At 36.7% G+C, this 24,600-nt stretch overlaps 1 long non-coding RNA gene across 1 annotated transcript in view; it reads left to right on the forward strand.

The window, feature by feature from the left end:
- LOC103006690 (uncharacterized) overlaps positions 1 to 24,600 on the forward strand; it is a 334,380-nt gene that overhangs the window by 233,493 nt on the left and 76,287 nt on the right. Inside the window, exon 4 of the long non-coding RNA XR_009009053.1 lies at positions 15,882 to 15,940. This is a non-coding gene — a long non-coding RNA (uncharacterized LOC103006690). The remainder of the gene's footprint in view (positions 1 to 15,881; positions 15,941 to 24,600) is intronic.

Genomic DNA, 24,600 nt, shown 5'->3' on the forward strand with positions numbered 1-24,600 from the left:
CACGCAGCATGGCTCGTGGGATCTTAGTTCCCCGACCAGAGATCAAAGCCGTGCCCCAGCAGTGGAAGCGGGGAATCCTAACCACTGGACCACCAGGGAATTCCCTTGACTTCTTTCTTTTTCTCACATTCCACATCCTGTCTATTAGCATATTCTGTGAGTTCTGACAAAATATATCTAAATCCCAGCTAACCCACTACCTTACCTATCTTCCTAGTCCATGTCCGTTACCGTTTGCATAAGCTGTTGTTGCAATAGCCTCTAAACTGGTGTCCCTGTTTCTATCGATGATCCCCTGCCATCTAATCTCCATGCACCAGCCAGACTTCTACATCCACAACACGTACATAGGTCCTTGCACATGGTCAGGTGTCAATAAATAAACTAAAGGAATGCTTGATTGAAATATTTGAAAGCTAATTGACTTATCACCTTACTATAGGCACTGAAAGGATTTTATTCAAAGTGATGTAAAATTCTCAATAGTCTCTGCCTGTTAAAATTGTCATAGTAAATAATTCCTTTAAAAGTAAGCATAGGGACTTCCCTGGTGGCACAGTGATTAAGAATCCACCTGCCAATGCAGGGACACAGGTTCGAGCCCTGGTCCGGGAAGATCCCACATGCTGCGGAGCAACTAAGCCTGTGCGCCACAACTACTGAGCCTGCATGCCTAGAGCCAGTGCTCCACAACAAGAGAAGCCACTGCAATGAGAAGCCCGCGCACAGCAACGAAGAGTAGCCCCTGCTCGCCGCAACTAGAGAAAGCCCGAGCGCAGCAGGGAAGACCCAACGCAGCCAAAAATAAATAAATAAATAAATAAATAAAAGTAAACATAGACTGAGAAGGTAGGACTGCATAATTTTGACTAAAATTCTGTGAATCTGTGACTTGGTAAAAGCTGTAAGGTCAAGAATAAGGCGGACAAATCAACCTAGATGAACCCTTTAGAATATTTTTGAAAAGTGTATCAGATTTGGAACCTTAGTTTTATAAGCCCTGAATTTGTACAGAAAGGTTGATTTTTGAGCCCTACATTTGCACCAGGTATGTATATTTTATTTTCACACCCAGTTAGTCAGGACCTACCATTGTATGGGAGAAAAAAATCACCCCCTTTAATTAGATCTCTAGGTAGTTAAAGTAGAAAGTCATTTTCTGTCAAATTATGAATCCCAAATATTTTGCTTCTTTGGGGTACTACTCTAGTCTATGATCTTTTATTCAAGGATCTTAAAACAAGTTAAAGTGTCTGGGGTAATTTCTTCAAACAGCAAAGTTTTTGTTTTTTTAAGGTTATGTTTAATTGTTGGGAGACATAGGTCCAAGGTGTTTTTAACATTAAGCCTGTGTTCCTCTCACTTCTCTGTAGTGATCATGTCCAGGCCAAGGGATGCTGCAAAGGACAATTGCCAGGAACAACATTCCTCATTCTTTTGGTAGAGAACAAGGGGCTTGGAGGGCCACCAGCATGCTCTCTTTCTGGGATATTTCCAGTCTGCAGCATCTCTCCTATCCCCATTCTTTCTTGAATAAATGAGAGGTGTACATGATTTCTGTGCCTGGAAAACTCAAAGACTCATTTCTCTTGACTATAAGCAAGGAGACTGTGAATAAACATGGGAAAAGAAAGAAAGAAGTAAAATAAAGGGAGAAAGATAGAGAATGGTAGCCAGACAAGAAAAGGGAAAAAGGAAAGGAGAAAGGAAACAAAATGAAGAAAGAGAATTAACTCTCAATTTTTGAATGAGGTAAAGAAACTAACTGTGTGTGTGTGTGTGTACACCTCTGTCTGCTGAGAAGCCTTGAAACAAAGCCACACTTATAGCCAAGAGCACACCTAATGCCCAGATGATCTTGACTTCTAATCACCTTTCTCCACTAAAAGGAAGGAGGATCATGGCTTCTTGGAGAAATTGCTGATTCTAGAACTGGAGCAGGAAAGAACAAGATGAGACTGGAACATCTTGTTGTGGCAGAAAATAAGAAAGTGCCCAAAGAACGACAGAGGCATGTCAAAAGGACATGGGAGCCAGCTTGAAGGGGCTTCCACTGTGCAGATTTGGGAACAATCTAAGCATCAAAATATAACAACAACAATAACAATAGTTATACTTACAGTCCATTATATAAAATAAAAATTCATAAGTCCTTTCTTATTTAAATTAAAATAACAGAAGGAAGAGCTGTTCTTCTTTACTGTAGAATGACAACCAATAAATGTAGAAGGAATGACAGAGTTAGAAAATCATCATTGGATGCTGGTGGGTAAAACTTGTGGGTAAAATTTTGATGAACCAGGACATTTACATAGGCTTCACTTATCTCTAAACAAATAATTTATTAATTGTAGAGTGACAAATAGCATCTTCCAGTCTAGAAACCTGGCAAATACCAAAGTAAACATCATCAATACTGGGACCACCTACATCAGATACCTTCAGATATGATGCAAAGAAGGACAACCAATCACTTCCATGAGAGTCCTGCTAAAGCAAATAACCTGAACATAATCATGAGGAAACAACAGACAAACTTAAACCAAGGGGCATTCTATGAAGTGACTGACCTGTACACTTCAAAAATGTCAAGATCATGAAAGACAAAGAAAGAGGAAATTTCAAGGTCATAAAAGACAAAGTTAGGGGAAAGTTTCCAGATCAAAGGAGATTAAAGTAACATGACAACTACTTATAACATATGAGCCTAAGTTGGACCCTGAACTGAGGAAGGAAGAGAAAGCAGCTATAAAAGACATTATTGGAACAGTTGATAAAATTCGAATATAGACTGTGGATTAGTGTCTTAGTCTGCTTGAGCTTACATAACAAAATACGATAAACTGGGTGGCTTAAATAACAGACATTTATTTTCTCACAGTCCTGGAGGCTAGAAGTCCAAGATCAGCATGCCACTACAGTCAGTTTCTGGTGAGAACTCTCCCCTTGGGTTGCAAATGGCATGAAGGGAGAGGAAGAGGGAAAGGGAGAAGGGAGTGAGAAAGAGAGAGAGAGAGGTGGAGGTGGGGAGAGTGGAGGCTGTCTGGTGTTTCTTCTTAAAGGGCATTTACCTAATTGGGCCAGGGCCCCATCCCCATGATCTCATTGACCTCCCAAAGACCCCAACTCTAAATATCATCATATTGGGGGTTAAAGCTTCAATATATGAATTTGGTGGAGGACATAAACATTCAGTCCATAACATTCAGATATCAATGTTAAGTTTCCTGATTGTGGTAATTATACAGGGATTATGTAAGGAAATGTCCTTGTTCCTTGGAAATATAACCTAAAATTTTTAGGGGTAAAGAAATACATTGTCTCCAACTTATTGTCAAATGGTTCAGAAAAAATGTATACATACATGCACAAATAGAGAGACAGACAGAAATCAATCACATGGAGCAAAATGTAAACAATTGTGGAATCTGGGTAATGGGTATAATGGGAGTTCCTTGTACATCACAATAAAAGATACAAAAAATTTTCTGCAAAAGAATCCTTGGAGTTATAAGGTCGACCCTTATTATTCTTCATCAATCAACCTATTACTACTCATCCAGGGTATTAGCAAGCTTTCTCCATAGTACTTATTCTTCTTTCCTGAACTGTTGATTAGTCTTCTGACTTTCAGAGAAGAAATAAAAATCCGAGAGTTATCAAGTGAATAGGACAAAAAATTTCTTAGCATTTGTAACATCAGGTTAACATGAATAATGTGGCATTTTCCTAAAATGTAACTTAATAGGGAAAATACAAATCCCACACTTGAATTTAAAGAATCAATTGTTTGGAACAAAATTAAAGAAACGTGATATAATAATTGCTTACATGAAAATCAGAGCTGATAAGTAAGTACAATATAAGCCTAAAATATAATTAACAAAGCTTAAAAATATATAATTTTTGGCTTTTCTTTTAAAGATGTCAGTATGTAACCAATTTTTCATTATGGCAACTATTTTTAACCTTAACTTTATATGATTATTCACTTATAATCTATTCCTCATTGAAAACATAATTTTTTGTTCATTTGTTTTATTTTGGAAGCATATATTAAAAATCAGAGCAAGTTTTTTCTTCACCTTTTCTTTTTTTTTAATTTTTTTTTTTTTTTTAACCTTTGGGTTTATTTATTTATTTATTTTTATGGCTGTGTTGGGTCTTTGTTTCTGTGTCAGGGCTTTCTCTAGTTGCAGCAAGAGGGGGCCACTCTTCATCGCGGTGCGCGGGCCTCTCATTATCGTGGCCTCTCTTGTTGCGGAGCACAGGCTCCAGACGCGCAGACTCAGTAATTGTGGCTCACGGGCCCAGTTGCTCCGCGGCATATGGGATCCTCCCAGACCAGGGCTCGAACCCATATCCTCTGCATTGGCAGGCAGATTCTCAACCACTGCGCCACCAGGGAAGCCCCTTCACCTTTTCTTTAATAAATAGAAAATCATGTTATGATGTGTGTGATCTAGAATGTAGATGGGCAACAGAGGAGATATTTGATGCTATGCTATTTCTTATTTAATTTTTTTTTTTTTTTGGCTATACAATATGGTCAGTTCATTACTCACTCATTTAATTACAGCAGCTCTTTTTATAGATTTTAGTCTTATGGCATAAGTATTATATTTTTATTGAGCTATAGTTGATGTACAGAATTATATAAGTTTCAGGTGTACAACAAAATGATTCAAAATTTTTAAAGGTTATATTACATTTATAGCTATTATAAACTATTGGCTATATTCCCTGTGTTGTACTATATATTCTTGTAGCCTATTTATTTTATACATAGTAGTTTGTACCTCTTAATCTCCTATCCTTATCTTGTCCCTCCCCACTTCCCCCTCTCCACTGGTAACCACTAGTTTGTTCTCTATATCTATAGGTCTGTTTCTTTTTTTTGTTATATTCACTAGTTTTATTTTTTTAGATTCCACATATTGATGTAAATGATATCATAAAGTATTTGTCTTTCTCTGTCTGACTTATTTCACTTAGCAAAATAACTTCCAAGTCCATCCATGTTGTTGCAAATGGCAAGATTTCATTCTTTTTTATGGCTGAGTAGTATTCCATTGTATATATATACCACATCTTTATCCATTCACCTGTTGATAGACACATACTCTTTGATTACTGTAGCTTTGTAGTATAGTCTGAAATCAGGGAGTGTGGTTCCTCCAGTTCTGTTCTTCTTTCTCAAGATTGTTTTGGCTATTCGGGATCTTTTGTATTAATTTGCAAATTTAAAAATGACTTGTTCTAGCTCTGTGAAAAATGTCCTGGGTATTTTGATAGGGATTGCAAAATAAATAAATAAATAACCCTTAATGAAGCACTTTTCTTCCAAGATGTCATAAACATTTTTTTCTCTTTCTGCAGAAAGCAATAATTTACAAAAATAAGAACTTACGTTCATCTTTTTCAAAATCATAACTTCCTTTTTTATCATTTAGAGTTTATTTTCTCTGCCTTTTCAAAATACATGGGTTTGAAATTGCAAGAATATATCCATTCTCACTTTCCATTTAAGAGAAATGTGTCCTAAAAAGTTGCAATATATATATTAAACAAATAAAATATGTGTTACAGGTATCACTTGTATGCCCACATACAGTGTGGACAACTTGAAAAATTGTATTCCTACCTAGATGGAGGAAGGAGCTATGGTTCTAGATTTTTCCTTAAGTCAGTAATTTCCAAGTAGAGTTCTCCCATATATTGTCCTAAGACCCTGAATGCTGTGCACTCAATGCAGGGTTAGTGATTTGAGCAGATTTGTTAAATAGTGAACTGTTTTGTGAACTGAATGGTAAAAATGACCACAGTTACTCCAAATATAGGCCTATGGTTACACAGCTCTCACCATCACCTTGCAAAGAAGAAAGTTGTATTCCATGAGGTTGAGATCTTGGAGAGTTAAACATGGAATAGAGGCAGTAAAGATTAGAAACTTGGGGGTCTCTCCAGGAATGGCATGATGGGTGGTTCTGACAATGGTGTGAGGTGTGTGGACAAGAGAAGGGCAGTAAGTGCCTCCAGTCTGTCCAGGCTGGCAAAGGGAAACCCAATGAAGAGAGAGTGTTGGACATACACTTTGTACGGGACCAGCCCCAGTGAAGGGTTTATAGAACAGGGAGAAGCCCCACATCCAGCACCCTTGGTGCTTTAAGGAATCACATGGTTAGATACTACCACTGATGATGCATTGGCACCTCATCGTTGTAAAGGTATTGCCCACTTTGCCTGATTCTTTACTAAAACACCACATGCCTCACAGAAGTAATACTTATCTTTGGAATAACTGTCATGACAACTTCATTTCTCTCTCAAAGCTTCCTCTCACTTTATAAACCATGTTGCTTCACTTTTTGCAGAGTCCTCTCTCCTAGACCTGTGCTGAGGATCTGTGCGAAGCTGAGCTTTGCATGATCTCCTTGGCACCGTGCAAGGTTTGTCCTGTGTGTAGGGAGCCAACAGTATCCTCTGCTTTCCTTTCTGGGCACCTAGAGTGAACTGCAGTTAATCAATGTGTCAGCTTGTTCCCAAGTATACAATCTACATTCCCTCCAGTACACAGACTCATATTTTCTCAGAGAGCCAAGTAGGGACATAGGAACTTTCCTTCTCAAGAATCTGCCAGATATTTCAAAGAAATCTAAAAGTGTTAAGGGCTATATGCAGAAAGCATGTTGATCTAGATTGCAGAACCTTGTACCTCAACTCACTGGCCTTTCCTTGCTGTTGCTCCTCCCACCGGCTTCCCCGTGCACACACCTCTGGGCATCACTACATCTGTGCACTTCTTCCTGACGGTTGGCTTAAGTCCTTCCTACATTTTCAGGATAATGGCCAGAAAGTTTTCCTCAGGAGCATTGTATGGAAGCTGGCAGGGGACAGTTATATAGGGAGAATGATGTTCTATTATACTTGTGTTTCTGTGACCACAGGGAGTCAAGGCCAGAGAGAAATATAAAAAAATAAGCCATGGTAACACGGCAGTGTACAAAGGTATGTCCTGATGGTTTGAGGTGATCCAGAAAAGGTTCAGGATGTTTCCCTTTCTTCTTCAGCATTGACAACAGAATCTACTGTTTCGTTTTGAAATTTTTGGGAAAGACACGGCAGGTGAGGAGGTTAGGGTGTAGATGTATGCAAACTTCAACTGTTAACCGTAAAGCACAATTGACTCATCACTATTGGTCTAAAAATAAAATAAGAATGATCCACATGTAGCTGAATATAGGCTACAGTCTGGTTTTCCTCTTTTATTACAGTCTTTGGCTACCAGTGATCCTTTTACCTTTCCCTTAGGGAATGGGAAAGACAGAGAAGGACAAGACTCAGTATAACATTTAAACAACAGTGCTATCGTGCCTGTGATAGCCTTCTCGACGTGATGTCATGAGTAGCTGCTGTTGCCTTAGCAACACTACAGTGGTAAACAGAGATGTTTTCTGGATAGCTAGAGGAAATGTGGCTTTTATGCCATCTCACACCCTCCTGCCACCAACCCCCTACCATGGGTAGAAAAGATTTTCTTTCCTTTTGCTGTGAATTTTCCACCTTGAGATGAGCCACAATATTTTTCATCTGTTTATTTTTATGCTCCACAATTTTACAATGCTGGAAATTTTGTTGAAACACCCACTCAATTTAGAGACTATGATAGTGCATATCGCATTCTAAAATCCCCTGTTGTGTGGCATTGCTAAGAATGCACAAGGGGAAATTCGGTGGTGTGAAATCTCAGGGTTATGACAAATTCGACAAGATGAGCTTGAATGACCTTACCTCATGCGGCCACACAGCCGAGTCTACTGGTGAGGTTCTCAGACACAGATAAGGCAGCTGAGGAATGGCTCTCTTGAGACAGACGCTGAGCTGCTGTAACCGGAGTAGAAAAAATAAATCTAGGACATTTTAAAGCATTGTTTAACAAGTAAAATAATGTGATGCAAAGAATGATGGAGGACAGACGAACATGGGTTTTTATAATTTCTCTATAAGCTCCACAACAAAGATGACAGATCATTATTGTTTTGTAAAAACAAACATATCTTTTAAAATTCAACTGGGAAAGGAGGATGGAAGGAAATAATAATGTGCCAAAAAAAAGCATTCATTAAACTGTTTATGGTGAACTGTGGCTGTTTTTCATGAGACAGTGACACCTACTCTAATATACCAAGAAGCAGAAGATTTTCAAAGGCACTGTTGCTTGAGATCTCTGCAATATTTTTCATGTAAGAAGGACTAACTCCCGTGAAAGGAAGGTTGTTTTAAAATATATATATAAATGTAGATAACAGAATATGAATGTATGTCCTTATCAGGCACATCAGCATGGATAGCTTATTTTCTATTCCCTGGGAGGAAATTAGATGCTTGGTTGGGATGCAGAAGCAGATGGGCACATTTTGATTGGGGTCAAGATTGGGAAACAGTGGTTGGGACCTAGGATTTGGGTGAAGATGAGCCTGAATGATCCTTGGCTAACAAGCCTGGGTCAAAGCCTGTGATCTGGAGAGAAAACGTCTGAAGGGGAAGGAACTGGGGACCAGTGTTGTTACAGAAACATTTCTGTCCAGGATAAAGCCAGTTTCTCTGTTTGCTGAACCTCAGCCTAAAAAAGCAATGTTCAGTATTTATGAGCTCTATTTCTCAATCAGACCACTGAGAGCAAGTTCCATGATTGTGAAGAGAGGAAGAGAGAAAGAGATTGACTTCTGGCATCTGAAAACACATTTCCCTCACTAACTCAATTGTGACTGTCTGCCAGAAAGCAGAGCTCTCTGTCTATGGCAACTGAGAGGTTATAGGAAAAATCGTGTAATGGTGGGCAGTAATAATGGCAAAAGGGAGGGGAGAGGACCATGGAGATGAGAAGAGATAAGGGGAAAGAAAGACAAGAAATTAATGGTTTCTAAGTTTCTTGTGTGTTTCTTCCTTTGTTTCCTCTCTACCTACCACTTCATGATTGCTGTAGGTTTGTACATGGAGTACCTTAATTTGTGAGCATCTGTTCATCTGATTTGAATTTTGTATTCTCTAGGGGAAATTCTGTAATGCAATGAGCATAAAATGAGTTGCAGAACCATTAGTTGCAGCAGAGGTGGGGAGGGGGTCTCTTACCTGAGGTGCTGCTTTGAAAATGTCCTCTGGTACTCCTGGTTTTCCTAATTAAATGCTATCAACCCTACACATGGTAAAATGATGTATATATTTTGCTGAGTTCCCTAAACAAGGAAGCTTTCAATGGAGGAGTACAAAAAGAATATTCTTTGAAAAAAAAATAGAGTCCCATTGGAATTCTGTAAACTTAAACCAAAGTAAATAAAACCTGGAAATTATTTTTAGAAGACTATATGAATCTTTGATTTATGCTAAAAGATTGAAAATCACAAAAAGGAAACATGTTTTTTAGGAGATTTTAAAAGTTTTCTAGTCCAACTCCCAGCTCCCAATCTTTTCCCTAATCAGTGAATTTAGCAAAAGCCAGACATATATGTAATTCCTAACGATTTTCAGGGAAAAAATTAAAACCCATACTACAGTTATTATATAATTTATCACCTAAAATGGGACATTCTAAAAAGTGTAAGGAGGCATTTTAAAAATAATTATATTAAGAGAGCTTGCATAACCTAGGACTGTCCTAAGCAAACTAGGCAACTGAAGTATGGCCACCCTACCTAAACCTTTGTCCTATAGAAGTGCACACTTAGTTCTGGAACCACTGCTGTAAACTTTTCTACAGATTGGAGGAGAGGTCACCATGTCATTATTCATCTTCTAATTGGGTTCCCCACATTTTCAGGACAGAAAGTTGAGACCCAGGAAAGTTTAACTTTCTCAGGGTCTCGTAGCAACCTCTGCACCATTTTTCTCTTGTCTCTTAGGAGTATCCTTTCTATAGTTTCTAGATACTCAATATCTTATCACCTCCCTGAGACTAATTACAACCATAGCAGTAACACCCCCGGGGACACAGTTTCAAGAGTGTGATTGTTTCCCTAGCACTCTGCACTTATAAATTATACTAATTTTTCTAGGCCTCAAGGCATGGTTGTCTAGGTACTGTCATATTCAGAGTGATATTCAACTATGAAGTTATAATATTTCTTTCTTGATAATAGGAGATAAACTAAATGTATCTTTCAGTATATCCTTGGAGTATTTGAACAAGTTAAGGGATTGTAGTTGTCAACTCACCATTGTTTCTGGATGGTGGCTTCTCTTTCTACTTCCTCTTCTTGAGAGGAGTTCAATTTTGTTAGTGTAGAGAGAGAAAAAGACATGTCTGACCCTTATGTCTCTTGGCGCTGCTTAACTTCCTCCCTTTAGAAGCAAATACCAGGAATGAATTCTGGAGGACAGAGGGGCAAACTAGCAGTAAAAGCACAAGAGCTGATGTTTCAGCTGAATCTTGAGGGACAGATTTATATCAACAAGGCCTTTAGGACACTATATACAGAGGTTTCAAAGTATTCAGGAGATATTGAAAATCAGGAGTTTTTGTAGTGTGGGTGAAGTGTTTGTGGGAAATGGTGCTGAAAGACTTTGCATAATGTGCTTTGACTTTATTCTGTGTCCAGTGAGGAATAACTGAAGGGCTTTAAGTAGGAGATAATATATAGTATGCACCTTTTAAGAAGAAACTCAGGTGGTTTTGAAAAAGCTAGGTAGTAAGGGAATGCAATACAGTGCAACATAATGGCTGAAGACCAGCTAGAAGACTCTTGCCAGAGCTTGAATAAGAGGGGACAGATCTGAGCTAAGGATTTGACTGAGAAGGTTGATAAAAATGGATAGTTCAACAAGAGATTTAGATATTAAACTTACAGGACTAAGTTTTCACAAAATAAAAATATGTAGCAAAATGATACTGAAAAACTTAAGGGAAGACTGTATTATGAAAAATAGAATAGGAGAGGATGGCTGACAGGTTTCTAGCTATGGAAACAGGGTAATTGGTCCATTCTAAATTGAAGAATTACTGGAGAAAGATGGAGTATTAGTTGGGCATTGGTAGCGATAATGAGTTACATCTAAGTATATTATTTTTATGTGTTCATGAGACATCAGTCACAGATGTCTAGAAACAATAAGTATCATCAAGTCCAACCCCCCCTTTTTTTAAATCAGGATACCAGGATTCAGAGGAATGAAGTAAGTTTAGGAAGATTACCCATAGTCTTACTGAAGAGTTAAAGCACCAAGCCTCTGACATTCAGTCCAGAGTTTTACTGTGAGTCTCTTTCTCTGGGGCAAAGCTTACCATGTCTTGCCATTGTTTATTTGGTTGGTTAAAAGAAAAATTGTTTGAGTTAATAACAACATTTTAGGGACTTCCCTGGTGGCACAGTTAAGAATCCGCCTGCCAATGCAGGGGACACGGGTTCGATCCCTGGTCCAGGAAGATCCCACATGCCGTGGAACAACTAAGACCGTGCACCGCAACTACTGAGCCTGCACTCTAGAGCCTGCAAGCCATAACTACTGAGTCCATGAGCCACAACTACTGAAGCCCATGCGCCTAGAGCCCCTGCTCCGCAACAAGAGAAGCCACCACAATGAAAAGCCCGCGCACCACAACGAAGAGTAGCCCCCCACTCACCGCAACTAGAGGAAGCCTGTTAGCAGCAATGAAGACCCAATGCAGCCAAAATAAATTAATTAAAAAACAACAACAACAACATTTTAATTCCTGGAAAGACTTTGCCTAAGTGTTGCCTTTTTCTTAAGTTATTGCCTTGTATGCTAACTGTATTTCAGCAATTGTCTGCATTAAGAAATTGCATAAATGCTGCTTTTGGAGCAAAGTTCTATATGGAAGATGACACATGTCTGTGATGTCACAGGTTCCTGAGAGGGTTTTCTGAAGGCTTTTGCTGAAGGCAATAATATTCAGTCTGGGTGTCCCCATTTCCTCTTTTTGTTTTATTCTGTGCAGCTGTGTTGGAAGCAAGCAGAGGAAGTAACCAAAAGTGGATCTGGATTCGAACGATTCTTGAACTTCCCTTTCCAGCATCTGTCTTACTATGGGGCAATTCAAACAGGAGGCAACCTCACAAACAGCCCTTTGTCAAAACTAACAGCATGTTTTTCTTGTGAGGAATGCCCTTTTGCCTAATGTGAGTTTTGAAAAATATTGCTCATCAAAAGTAGAAGTGTTTGACCTTCATTGGAGTACACTAGTGGTGGTAATGTCACCAAGTTCCTCAAAGTGAAGGCAGATGTTTGCAATAAGAGGTTGACCCTGCAAGAAAATTTTTTAGGTTCACATTAAAATATCATTAATAAAAGATAAGTTTTTTAAAGAATAAACAAAAAGCCTATGGCCTGTTTTTTCAGCTTCAAGACATTTCTCACAGGCTTTTCCATCTCTCTGATTCCAACATGATAATTATTTAAACTTATGGTGACTCAATGAAGTTTCCTTGGTTGTTTTGGTATTTGAAGTTTATTAGAAGATGGCAGCATCTTGAGATATTAGGTTAAATTTTAGTCCGTCATCTACATTTTCACAGTCTTGTTTTTTGTAACTCAGCATTTTTTTTTTTTGATATTTAGGTTGATTTCTTATTGTGACTTTGTTCAACTTGGATTAGCCAGACAAGACTCCCCCATTTTAAGATGCTAGTTGTGACTTTCACCTTGTAAGTCTCATGACTTCTGTCTTCTTACTTACTTCTGACTCCTAATTCAGAAATTACTGCTTTGCCAAAAAACTGTGTTTTCTTTCTTGGTTGTTGTTTGGTCTTGCTTTGTTTTGGTGGCTATAGTTAAGGCAAAGATAGATGTTTGTTTATTTATTCCATGGCTTTGTGGTCTTTGGGCAAATTCTGTAGCTGAACCACTCCCCATCAAATACACATACAAGTAGATGCCCATCCTGAGGCATGTCTCTACTTCAGGGGGATACAGTCTTCACCTGTAACAAGACTTCCAACTTGAAACACTCAGTTTATTAATCCTGCAATCACTTTAGTCAATGAAGTTTCCCACGATCTGTTTCAGAGCCTAGTGGTTAGGATTGTATCTGTGTATTAGCTGTGCTGTGAGTGACATACTTGCTGAAATGTGCACCAGTGGCTTTGACCCCCCTGATCGCATGAAGTAAGGGAAGGAGAGAGATGGGGGAAGCTCCGTGACCATCTGATTCCCATGGAAGTTTTCCTTGTTTTGTTGCTGGAGCATTATAAGGCAAATGCTACTCACTTCTTTTAAGAAATCCCAGCTGCAGATGGAGTTGCTGACCACAACAGAGGCTGTTGCCAAAGCGCTCTGTTGGAATACGGCTGTGGCCCAGAAATAGTTGCAAATAAGCAGAAGTTCTCTAAAAAGAAAAAAAAAAAGGAAAATTAAAGCTCATGGAAAAGTTTTAATGTAAAAGGAGTTTTATCTATGGTTTTGTCTATATAAACACAGTTTGTGGGTTTAAGGACCAAGTCTGCACTACTGTTCATATTGTTCAGGCTCTTTTGTTCTAGCTGGGTTGGGGAAACAGTTCCCTTGGCTTAGATGACATCAGGTCTCATTGGTGGCTGTGTAATATTTTATTTAAAAAAACCCACATACTGTAAAAAAGTAAACTGTAGTTAATAATTTGGTTACTTTGTTCAGAGAAGGTAAACTTTGATATTATAGCTGTGGGCAGAACACACAGGTTGCCAGTTGCTTTTGTTCCATTTTATGATGCTATGTCTCGTGTTTTTGGGGAAATACCTTCACATTCATTATTTTCAGTTTGCTGTGACTCTAAACATGTCATTAATCTCAGACTGTGAACAGAATATGGCAATGGGGAAAAAAAAGCATATGGCTGGATGTATCAGTACTATTGCTTCAAGCTGCAGGCATGACCCTGGGGTGATGACACACACTGATGAAGATGAGGATGAAGATCTTCCACCGTACAATGAGTTATAAGAGAGATTTTTGGTGAATAGCCATTTGGAGGCTTTTTAGGGAATCAATAAATAACACTCCTTTTTTTTTTCCTCCTGAGCTTGGAACTTATTGAAAAAGAAGACAGAAGCCAAACAAAAAGAGACCAAAATAGTAGTTTTTTATGTATAAAAGTTGCATCAGAGAATACAATTTACTATTTGGCCAAATGGACATTTAATATTTTCTTTATTCTCCGTAATGGATTTAATCTAGCACTCAAATCTGCTGGAATTCCTTTTGCAGGGATGGGGACAGCCCACATGGTTGAGAGCAAAATACAATGCCCTCTCTGTACAGGCAACCAGCTTGGTAAGGGAGCACAGCCCACAAGAGGCTTCTCCCAAACTCACATCACACTGACTCACTCATCCTCCCAGAGGGAAGTGTGGGAAAGGAATGAGGAGAGAGAGGCCAAGGGAAAAGGAGTAGGAAGTTCCTCATAGAAATATGAGGCAAGAGAAGTCGAGACACCCCCCGCCCCTTAGCATCCATCAGCAGCATAGAGAGGAGAGTATGAATCATAATTGGTGCAGAGGGAAGGGTCAGTACCTTAGAAGTTCTAGAAGTGAGGTAGACAATGAGCCTACTGGGTAAAGCGGTTAAAAATAGGCAAGAACAAGAATATATGGAGAATAGAGACCAGTGTTTATGGCCACTTTTGATGGTTCAGATGGACAGGTAAGAGGCTGAACAGCACATTTGACAGGTTTAAAGAGCTAAAAGTACAAAGAATCCAAGTTCTGTCGAGGGGCAAAGCCTGATGGATCTTACTTTACTTGTGTTTGGAGCCCCAAAGGGTTGTACCCTAGGAGAAAGGGTAAATTAAAAGTAAACAGGTTCTCAAAGGAACTGCAGCTCATTTTAGGATCCCTTTTAACCCCTATAATTGAACTGAGGTGATCCCAGAATTATGGTGCCAACAGGCAACTGACAGAAATGAATACAAATATTTTCTGATAGAAGATAACACCATCCTAGTCCTCAATTTATTTATACAAACAATATTACAAATAAAATGTCTGGCACATTGTTTAAAAATATCCATGCACATGCAGAGACAAGATAACAAACATGAATAGGAATGAATGGAAATACAAGACAATAGAAATAGATCTTCAGTGTTCCAGATATTGGTGTTATCATAGACCATTAAAATAACTATCATTTTTATTGTTCAAGGAAAAAAGAGACAAGAATGAGAATTCTGGCAGGAAAAAAATAGAAACTTTAAAAAGTAATCGTATTGAAGTTCTAAGTTTCAAAGTACAGTAACCCAAATTAAGAGCTCAATGGTTGGGTTTAGTTGCAGATTAGATGGAACTAAAGGAAGAATTGGTGAGATGGAATATATAGGTCAGAATAAATTATACAGAATGAGTCATGGAGTGACTAAAGGAATGGAATATGCAGAAAAGAGCATAAGAGAAAGACACAATAAGAAAGTGAAAAATATGTAATTGAAATCTCAAAAGAAGAGGAGAGAGAAAACAGGGCAAGAGCAGTATTTTAAAAGAGAATAGCTGAGAACTTTTGAAAACTGATGAAAGACACATCACAAAGCCCTGAAAATCCTGGGCAGCATAAATAAAAAGAAGGAATATCTAGATACATGGTAGTAAAATTGTTAAATTGTTGACTAAAAAAGGCAAACAAAATTTAAATCAAGTGAAGGCAGGATTCTTGCTGTCGGTGGTGAGAAGGCAAAGTAAATGTAAAGGATCAACAATAATGCTGAGAGCTGACAACAGAATCTTCAAAATCTTGACACCTGATTGAAAAATAACTATCAACCAATAAATCAATACCTTGTGGAAAATATGCTTAGAAAATGAAAGTGAAGTAAAAACATTTTCAGTTAAACAAAAATAAGATACTTTTTCACCATCAGACCCACAATGAAAGCAATAAAAGTGAATATTCTTTTTTAGGCAGAAGAAAAATGACTCCATGTGGAAGCTCAGAGATGCGCCCAAGAGCAACAAAAATGGTAAGTATATCATTCAATAAATTAGTGTTATCTGTTTAAAATAATAGTAAAATTTTATGTCATTTAATATATAGAGAGAGGATTAAAATAAATTATAACAATGTCATCTAAACTGGAAGAATGAAGTAAAGTGTTTTAAGATTCTTCCATTGTCTAGGAAGAGGGTAAAGTACCAATTAATTTATTTTATAAGTCTCTAGGGTAAGCACTGAAAAAATAATAAAACAGCATATAAATTCCAAGCTAATGGAGAGAGGTGGTAAAGTAATAGAAAATAATCCAACAAGAAGAAAAGAAAGAAGCAAATAAATAACTTCATAAAACAAAACAAAGACACAGAACAGGTGGGATAAATGGAAAGAAGCAAGTAATACAGTATATTTAAACTTTACATGGAAAGGTAAAGCTGAATAGCTAAAACAATTTTGAAAAAGAATAAAGTGAGAGAAATTAGTCTACCTGATTTCAAGACTTATACTATATAGCTAGAATAATCAAGACTGTGTGGTATTGGCAGAGTGTAGACATTTAGATCAATGAAACAGAATAGAGAACCCAGAACCCACACAAATATAGCCAATTGATGTTCAACAAAGGTGCAAAAGCAATTCAATAGGCAAAGGCTAAATTTTTTAACAAATGGTGCTAAATCAATTGGATATACATCCACTGCCTCCCCAATAAAAAAGAACCTAAACCTCATGCAAAAATTAACCAAAAATGGATTACAGATTTAAATGTAAACATAAAATCATAAAGCTGATAGAAGAAATCATAGGATGTAATATTCAGGACCTGAAGTTTGGGGAAAGAGTTCTTAGACATGACACCAAAAGCAAGATCCAAAAAAGAAAAATACTGATAAGCTGCATCACAATTAAAAACTTTTGCTGTACAAAATATCATATGAAGAGGATGAAAAGACAAGCTACTGACTGGGACGAAATATTTGCAAACCATATGTCTTACAAAGAACTCATATCTAGAATATAGAAGAACTCTCAAAACTCAACAGTAAAACAACCAATTAGAAAACGGGCAAAAGATATGAAGAGGCCTTTCACCAAAGAGGATACATGAATGGGAAATAAGCACATGAAAAGATGTTCAACATGACTGGGCATTAGGGAAATGAAAATAAAGACCAAGATGAGACATCACTACATACGTATTAGAATTGCAAAAATAAAAAATAGTGACAGTATCAAATGCTGGCAAGTATTTAGAGAAATGGATCTCATTCATGGGAAAGTAATATGGTACAGCCACTTTGAAAATCTGTTTGTCAGTTTTTTAAACAATTAAACACACTTTACCATACATGTTGTCAATTGCATTGCTGGGCATTTCTCCCAGAGAAATGAAAACATATTTTCACACAAAAATCTACACATGATTGTTCATAGCAGTTTTGTTGGTAATAGTCAAAAACTGGATAAAACCAAAATATCCCTCAATAGGTGAATGGTTAAACAAACTTGGTACATCCATACCATGGAGTCCTACTAAGCGAAAAAAAAGAAGAGGGACTTCCCTGGTGGCACAGTGGTTAAGAATCTGCCTGCCAATGCAGGGGACACCGGTTCGATCCCTGGTCTGGGAAGATTGCACATGCCGCGGAGCAACTAAGCCCGTGGGCCACAACTATTGAGCCTGCGCTCTAGAGCCCGCGAGCCATAACTGCTGAGCCCATGTGCCTAGAGCCTGTGCTCTGCAACAAGAGAAGCCACCACAGTGAGAAGCCCGAGCACCGCAATGACGTGTAGCCCCTGCTCGCTGCAACTAGAGAAAGCCTGCATGCAGCAACGAAGACCCAATGCAGCCAAAAATTTAAAAAAAAATTTTTTTTAATAAATTAATTTTTAAAAAAAGAAGAAACTGTTTGATACATGTAATAATTTGCATGAATCAGGGGCATTATGCTTGTTGAAAAAAGATCGCGGAAGGGTTACACACTGTATGATTCCACTTATATAACATTCTCAAAATGAAAAATTTATAAAGATGGAAAGTAGATTAGTGTTTACCATCATTTAGGGCTGGTGAGCTTGGGTGGCTGTGACTATAAAGGAGTAGCAGAAGGGAAACCTTTGTGGTGATGGAATAGTTCTGTTTTGTTTGCGACTGTGGTTACACAAACTTATACAGGTGATAAAACTGCATTCTATGTACACACATTGTACCAACGTCAAATTCCTGGTTTGGATATTATACTATAATTATATAAGATGTAAAGTGAATGAAGTGTACAAGAATCCTTTCTGTACTATCTTTGCAACTTCCTATGAATCTATAATTATTTCAAAGTGTAAACTTTAAAAAAAACCTGCACAAATTTATCAGTAATTATATTAAATGTAAATGGGTTAAATGCTCCAATTATAAGACAAAAATTACCTGACTAGAATTTTGTTTTTTTAAGCCAAATTCTGTTTACAAGGGGTATTTTAAAAACACTGAGATACAGAAAGTTTGACTGTAACAGGATGGAATTGATAACTAAAGAAACGTGGTATAAATTATCAAACAAAGTCAGTTGAAGCAAATACTGCTTGTGAACAGTCATGCGGTTTTGGAGATCTGTTCTTTTATTTGCCTAGTGTTTTACAATTAGCCAGACCATAATATTACTATGACTGACATAAAAAACAAAACAAAAATTCATGCCTCACTAATGATGGAATAGAACCATTTCACACACACACACACACATGTTGTAGTAGTTAAACATTAACTTAATTTTTAAGTAACTTAAAAAATTGGTAGTGCGTTGTTGTAGTTCATCTCATGACTGTTTCCTAACACTCTAACCAAGTTTATTCTATACACATGATTTTGTTTTGTTTTGTTTTTCTTTTATTGTCTGGTTCTGTTTCTACCTGCCCTATGAACTAAGTGTTCAAGGACCTTTGGCGAATAGTATATATCCTATTGTTTTAAGCTTGCTTGTTTATTCTCCCATTTTATTAGTAGCCATGTCTGGATTTCATAAATACTTCTATTGATTTTGTACTTAACACTCTCAGTATTATGCAACTGTTCAGAAAACAGCAGCGTTATTAAAATGCAGAAAGTAAATGGATTTCTGGGAAGAGGAATATTCAGAGAACATCTAGAGAAGGAACTAAAGAGTTTTTATAAACATACATAAAAACAGCCATTTTGCATGTTAAAATCAGCTTATTCCATTGCAATCTGTCCCATGGATAATCTTTTTCTTTCCACTGAGAAACTCTCTAATAATGAATGATCCATCATGAAGAGACCCTATTTGAAAATGAAAGCATAAAAATTTCCTGTGAGATTTAGATGCCATTTAAATTTATCTTTATACATATACTGCTTGAATACTAGTTGCTGCTTGCCCAACTCAGGAGCAAGGTGTTTACTGTTATTATTATTATTATTAATAACTTTAAGATAATGATTAGACCATTTTATATAGTCTTGTAAAGTTTTATATTTCATAAGGCAGTTTTCATAAGCATTTTTATATTTGGTCTTCACAATGTGCTAAGGGTTATTTATGGCCATCGTTCTTAATCCCATTTGCAGAAAAGGAAACTAAAGCTCAGGGGTGTTGCCTGCCTTACGCCAAACCACGGAAGTATTCAGTGGCAGAGCTTGGTCTCACACCTAGTCTTCATAACTTCTAGCCCAGTACTGTGTTTACCTTGTCACACTGCCTTCCTTCCTTTAGTGACAGAAGTGCAGTGGCTGCTCTCTTTTAAAAGGATTATCTCAGGAAGAATGTACTTACGCCTCTCTGGCACCTTCCTCATTCTATGCTCGTGCTTCAGGCTTCGCTTTTCCTGAAGCTTATAGTGCATGGGGACCATGCTGTAATCTGCCTGCTGTGAATTTGTCTTTCCTCAGCACATTTATATGTTTGTTTCTGCAGCAGCATGTGGTCCCATGGCAAATTCATGGCAGGCTGATTGCTGGTTTTCTTTGCCTCCCAATGTCAGTTGAAGCCAAAGTGATCAAATAAAATCCAAATCAGGCAGAGTGCAGTGCCAAGCACAGCCCATATGAAAAACCCCAACTTTGAAAGTAAGATTGGCAATGTTATCAGTATTGAATACTCTGATAAAATTTCCCTGAGAAATTCAATTAAAGACTGCTGAAGAATAGAAATGAAAACAAAGTGTTGGTTTTATTCTCAATTTTAAAAAGAAGACAACTTTAGTTGGATTCACATCCTAGTCTAATTATTGATTTCATCACCACAAATGAAAAACAGAAGAACTATAAGGAGGTTAAGAGCCAACAAAAACATAGCAAAATAGTGGGGAGGGAGTGGAAGGAATGTGGAGAAATTGTATGCAAGGGGTATAAAGAACAGCCGTTTTCAGAAGAGCTTTTTGTAACTAGGAAAGATAGACCTTGCAGTCACTTGCATTTCAAAAGTTTCTATGCATTCAAAGCCTAGTGCCTGTCTTAAAGTGAGCTTGAGGGTTTCACAGTGACTGGGATGCAACTAAGCTATTTCTGGACAATGGGATTCATCTGGCATTGCAGAGTGGCCTTGTGCACACAAAAAACACTTAAAATCATTTTTTCTCTGACTAATTTATACATTAAAAATAAACTGCCTTAGAAGCGTTTGCTTTTTTGGATGACTGTTGGAGGGCCTGCTGTTTTAACCATTCCATAGCAGAATCTGCTCTGTTGTGTACAGAGTCAGCCTTTGATGTATGTAGAACTTAGACAAAGTCAATCTGAGAACTCCAAAGATGATAATCAGGAAGGAAACTTATGAAAGTAAGGCAACAAGCATTAATGAAAGAAGTTGAGATTTTTTTGAAGGGAAATTTGGGAAAAAGGGACAGTTGGTCATGGGAGTATGATCAAGAGTGGGTTAGACTAACCACTGAACTGGCCACTGCCCAGATTCCTTCAACTGGGCTGTTTCCCAAACTTCAGTCATTCTCAAAACATGTTCTTGATTTTTTCCATATCACCTTTCAAACTGCTCAATCTTTTATTTGATATTTTTATTTGAATTATGTTTCTTTAAAGCAATTTTATGTGACATATCATAAACGGAAAACCATTAACACCTAATATAGACAGAAATATAGAAGAAAATATAATAACAATTTCGTTAAATTTTAGCAGTCTATACTATTGTTTGCCCTAAATCCTAAGCTTGAGGCCTCGCCTTTTCATTCTTGCTGGAAAAGGAGATTAAGATGTGGTAGAGGAGTTTTAAACTTACGTCATCATTAAACTGATTCTTCTTCTTTGATGTAGTCTGACAGTTTAAAGGAAAATTACAAATTGAATAGTATCCTTAATTTGTAACTAAGTACCGTTGTTACTGTTTGGTGGTTTGTTTTTTATTTCAAGCAACACAAACCATTATTAGGAGAACATGAAGTAAATCACTGTAAATATTCATGTAAATAACATGAACTGATCACTGTAAAGTCATTTCCAAATATCGTTACTTGGGTGAATCAGCCCCACTCTCCACCGCTCCCTGTATACAATTTGCATCCTACTGATCAAGATTGAAAGATTCAAAGCAGGAAGCCTAATTGGCTTAGAGAATGCTTCCATTTCTTGAATGGTGAAGGCAGGGTGTTTGAGCGACAGTTCCACAAGAATGTGTGCAATAAGGGTATGATAGTTAATTTTGTGTGTCAACTTGACTGGGCTGTGGGATGCCCAGATATCTAGTTAAACATTATTTCTGGGTGTGTCTATGAGGGTGTTTCTGAAAGAGATTAGCATTTAAATTGGTGGATTGAGTAAAACAGGTGGCCTTCCCCAGTGTGGGTGAGCATCATCCAATCTGGTGAAGGCCTGGATAGGACAGAAAACTGAGGAAGCTTGAATTTGCTCTCTGTAAATTGTGTGATAATAATTTACATTAGGACATTCAATATTTTGTAATTTTTTTGCAGTAATAATAATCTATCAAATATAACCCCATTGCAATACTTGAAGATTATATATATATGTATATATATATATATATAAAATTCTTGGTTAAATTTGACAATTGACAATCCAGTTGCCTTAGACTCAGTAGAGTAAAATTTCTCCAAATTGAAATTAATTTAAAACCATCTAAGAACTATAATATTTCAATAAAAAGTTTAAATTTGTCATTAGAAAATTACATAAAATTCTTAATTATATCAATATAATTAATGATTGTGCTGAAAAGAAGTAAAAAATAATTTTTCTGGAAAATATATGGTAATTATGATTTAGGCATGATTTTATTTTTTATCTATTCAAACACTCTCATTCCAAAACAGAATGCCCAGAAATGTGCAATGATAATTAAACTTAGGTATCATTTTATTTTACTAAATTTCAGTCATATAAAAACCATGGATTTACAAATATTCTAAAATATTATTATTTTAAAAATATACTTTTTCTAGGTAGTATATTTCAATCAACAGCTATTTGTGACTCGCAAGTTTTAAATATGTAGCACTCTCAAATGTTTGGAGCAAGACTATAGAAATAGAACAGCAAATTTAATCCAAAGAAAGCAAAATGAAGGGGAAAATAGATAAAAGAAGAAATTAACAAAATAGAAAACAAGCCTACAGTTGAGAGAACTGACAAATTTATTCTTTTAAAAGGTTATAAAATTGTAAATGCCTCATGAGATTGATGAAGACAAATGAGAGAAGACAAAATGAACAATAGCAGATATACAAAAGAGGGGACATCACTACAAATCCTACAAACATTAAAGCCACCATGAGAGACTATTATGAGCAAACATCAGATGAAATGTAGAAATTTCTAGGAAAGAAAAACTTAACCAAAATTCAATCGGGAAGAAATAACCAATTGAATTGTGTTGTTAACCATTAAATCTATTGATTTTATAATTAAAATTATTCCCCTAAAGGAAATTCTAGGGTTAGATGGTGTCACTCGTGAGTTCTGCCAAATATTTAAGAAACAAATAATATCAATCTTACACAAACTTTTCCATAGAAAAGGAATGACTTCCCAACTTACATTGTGAAGTAACATAACCCTGATTCCAAAACCTAACAAGGACGTTAAAGAAAAGAACAATAATAAGGCAGTCAGACTCATGAACCAAATCCTGCAACATACAAAACGTGTAATATATCACAACCAATTTAGACTTATTCCAGTAATGCAAGGGTGATTTAATATTCAAGAGTCAATCAGTGTTATCCACCAAATTAACACAATAGAGGAGAAAAATAGAATATTCATTTCAATAGATACCCAAAAATAGCATTTGATAAAATTTAGCATCCATTTATGGTTAAAAATTAATAATCCTTACCATACCAAGAATACATAGGTTGATGGGAAAGGATAGACTTTTCAAAAAGTGGTATTAGTTTAACTGCATATTTTTTCCAAACAAATACACAAATAGAAAGGAAAAAGAAAGTTAACTCCTATCTCACACTGTACACAAAAATTAATTTCAGGTTCACTCTAGATCTAAATATGAAACACAAACAAATGCAGCTTGTATAGGATAATAAATGAACACATTTTAATGTTCTTGGGATTCAGAAAGATTTTTTTAAACAGGATACAAAATATTTCAACCAAAAGGGAAATAATCAATATTTTTGACTACAATAAAAATGATCATTTCCATTCATCAAAAGATACCATTAAGAAATGAAAAAGCAAGGCAATCAAAATAATAACAAAGATCTTATATCCCTTCAAATGAATAAGAAAGTCTACCTATAGAATAATGGGCAGGAATGTTGGACAAGCACTTAGAAGATAGATAAATGGCTGGTAAACAACCCTGTCAGTAATAAGGAAAATGCAAATTAAAATTACAGCGAACAATGTCCAAGAACTGCTCAATGTATAAACAGATTACAAATATATTCCTACAATGAAATACAACTTGGTGATAAAAAGGAGCAAACTACCAACACACATTACAGCATGGATGAATTTCAAGAGCATTATGCTAGGTGAAATAAGACAGACATAAAAGACTACATACTCTATGATTTTATTTATGTAAAATTCTAGAAAAGGCAAAATTATAATGACAGCAGATTAATGGTTGCCCAGGTCTGTGGGTGGGGAAGGGAATTGGCTGTAAAGGGACAGGAGAAAGCTTTTTGGGGTGTTGGAAATGTTCTATATCTTGTGTGTGGTGGTGGATACATGACTATTTATTTTGTTAAAAATCACTGAACTTATTCATACCACGAAAAATTATAAACAATAAAAATAAATGAATCACTGTACCAATATGGATGCATTTTTAAAATACAGTGTTGAGAAATAATAATAATAAGGGTATTCATATGATCAACTTATAAAAACTCTGAACTACAGTATTCTAAGCCATGATAGTAGTCACCTTTGGGCAGAGGGAAGGGAGTAATGATTGGGAAAGGGCATGAACTGGGAGAGGGTCTCGTGGGAGCTGGCAGTGTTTAGTTCTTCAACCGGGTAGTGAGTTCATGGGTGTTCATTTTGTGATGAGTTCCTGAATTATGTATTTATGTTTTCAGTACTTTTCTGTTGATTATGACAAATGTCTTGCTGTTGGAAAGGTGGGAAATGGGGACATGATTAAATGTGTGGTTTTGTTTTTTGTTTTTTTTGAAGTGGGAGATACTTGAGAAATATTACTTTTTCGTGAGACTGATTCATAGAGAAAA

This window comes from Balaenoptera acutorostrata, chromosome 8 (assembly GCF_949987535.1).
Source record: "Balaenoptera acutorostrata chromosome 8, mBalAcu1.1, whole genome shotgun sequence".
NCBI lineage: Eukaryota > Metazoa > Chordata > Mammalia > Artiodactyla > Balaenopteridae > Balaenoptera > Balaenoptera acutorostrata.